Below are 2,812 nucleotides of genomic sequence, written 5' to 3' on the forward strand. Positions count from 1 at the left end.
TCCAACTCCAGAAATAAAGTCAGTTACTATTCTGTATTAGAATACATTCTCTACAAGTGTAAACAGGGAACACAGTAGCTCCAGGACTTCATCAAAATCAATTTTCGAAGTGTGACACATCCCGAATAATTTCAAACAACGTGATCAGATTGAACTGTAGCCTGACTGTGTATGAATTCAGTTTATTTTTCTGTTTTTTGTTCCATTAAAGCAACAAAAAACTGTCAAAAACACACCGATATAAACTCTTTATTGTAAAGTTCTTATCAACTTTGGTCTGGATTATGCCGTTTGTATAAAATGAGGCGTTGAGAGCATGACAGGGTTTGTGTTAGCTGGGTGACTCTGGTTGGACTAAGTGATATTTGGGTGTTGTAGTCCTCTAAGCTGACAGCTGTAGTTCAGTGTGGCAGTGTGTTCAGATCAAGGCGAGGTTACATTCATAGTGCGGGGGGAATGTGAGTGAAGAGGAGGGTCATAAGTGTTTTGACGTACGAAAAAAAAAAAAAAAAATTCACTGCAAGCTCCATCAAAACGGATTTTATACAAAACGTTCATGCTTTTCCCATTATAAGGACATTATGGTTCTTACTGTTGATGTGTGTGTTGTGTGTGCCTGCTTTCAACATGGCTGCCCTCTTGGCTTATGACTGTGAAGTCACCAGGACAACCTGATTAAATTAAGTTACATTAACATAAAGACTAATATTCAGTTGATACAACTAATTCAATATCGAAATGATTACAGAGTGCAAATCTATAAGAGCTATATAACTGTGTCAGAGTTCAGTTCCAACCCTTCATGTCAACAAAATGAGGTTACAGACAGTGTGTGTAATCAAACTGGGGTTCAGCTTTACAAATACACAGCAGTGCTGGGGACAAACACACGAGTGATTACAAAGTCGCCAACATCACAAGTGTAAGAAAAAGAAGGAAATAAAAATTAATTAAATTTGAAGCTTTCGTTTGAAAACCTCAGTGTGTGTAAAGTGAATTACAAGCCAATGTCAATATTTAGAGAAATATATATTAATATAGCAAACCGTAGCTAAAATGCAGAGAGAACTTTTTTCTCAGTTATTGAATCTAGGGGTCGGTTATTTTTCAATTCAAACATTGAAAAAAATTGAATCATAAAAAGGTTTTCATGTCCAATGTGTTTAGAAAACATCAGGAATGAATTCCCCGTCGTGAGTAAATGAAGCGGACTTTGAAAATGGCAGCTTAAATTGAGTGACCTGAACCTGGTCCTGCTGTTGTACATCAAAGCAAAGTGGCTGTAGTTGAGTTTGGTGAAATTTGGGTTTGGATCTGGGTGTGTGAACATTCAATTTACTTTTACCCTTTTAGAAAGTGGATTATTTCAACAAACTGTAGAAAACAGACCTGGGTCAAAATCCTGTTTTGGAATCACTCAAATGCATCTAACTGAATATGGCTGGACATACTGTATCTAGACCAATCAAACCAATTGAAACTAAATTAACAAAATTCAACTCGGTGTGAATTCTAAGTAAGCGGCAGTCAAATCTCAAACATAATTGAAATAATTTATTCGCCAATTGACCCAGATCTGGTATAAAAATCACTCAACCCACGATCCACACCATAAAATGAGTTACATTCGAATCACAACATCTCACTGCCACGTTATTAGAAAATCACTTTTTTTGTTTTGTAGATGAAAATACTGTAACAACAATAGCAAAGCTTTTGTCCCGACTCCAAAATCAGTTTGCTGTAATGTCCCATGAACTGGAAGAGTGAACTCAGGTGCTCCTCAAAAGGCTTTTTTAGAAAGAAACGAGTGCAGTTACTACAACAGGCCACAAGGAGGCGCCACAGTCTGTTAGTGGACCTCAGAGAAGCTGCACAGAGTATTTCAGTCTTATGATCCTACAAGGTCCGTCCAAACTAAAAAAAAAAAAAAGCTTTATTAGTGCTGAGAAGAACCATGATGCTATGTTCTTGGGCTGCGTTCAACGGAGCAAAACATCCGCCGCTGTTAGGATCGAAAAGCAGCGTTCATAGCACAAACACACACCTCTAAAACGCAGAAGTAAATAAAAAAAGAAGCTGAATCGTGCCAGTTCGCTCAGCTTGTGTGATTTCAGTCAACAAGTGTAAGATAGACAGTGAAGGCAGTGGTTGTTTGTTCTTTGCGATGGTTGCACACTCTAGACTTGAACCTCCGGTGGCGTCGTCGGGTCTGACTTCCTGGTATCAAAGAGAAGGTAGAAAACATCCCGCTCTCCCATTGGTCAGACCTCGGCGATTACGATTCTGGTCCCGGATTCTCGTCTCTGGAGACTGGCTGTAGCTCTCAGCCATTTGTTTTCCTTGAAGGGCAGTGTGGCTCTTCCTCACTCATCATCGTTGCACAGGTGAAAGTGTGTATGACGGCGAGTGTGTATCACGGCGAGACAAAGTGTGCAGGTGCAGAGGAAAAAAAAAATACAACGTGCGTATTTAAACACAAGCTCCTTCACTTCTATACACGGGACATTTCAAAGGTCAGAGTCAGACTTTGGGTCGGGTCAGGACCGACCCACGGAGCTCCCACTTCCTGGTTCAAAGGTCAAAGGTCACTCTGGGGGCAGGGGGGAGCTCTGCTGTGAGTTGCGGGGCCTCCGTTACAAAATAAAGCCCTGCACACATTAGAAAAAGAACACAGGGCCATAAATTGAACTTAGAATCCAGTTTTCTTGGGCCCTTTTCCAGCTTGGATCATCAACACCTTTCCCCACCAAAATCAGCGGTCCTTTAGAGGCTGAGGGTGGGGTGGGTGTCTGGCTGGGTGGGGGGATGG

This window comes from Centroberyx gerrardi, chromosome 21, assembly GCF_048128805.1.
Source record: "Centroberyx gerrardi isolate f3 chromosome 21, fCenGer3.hap1.cur.20231027, whole genome shotgun sequence".
Classification (NCBI taxonomy): Eukaryota; Metazoa; Chordata; class Actinopteri; order Beryciformes; family Berycidae; genus Centroberyx; species Centroberyx gerrardi.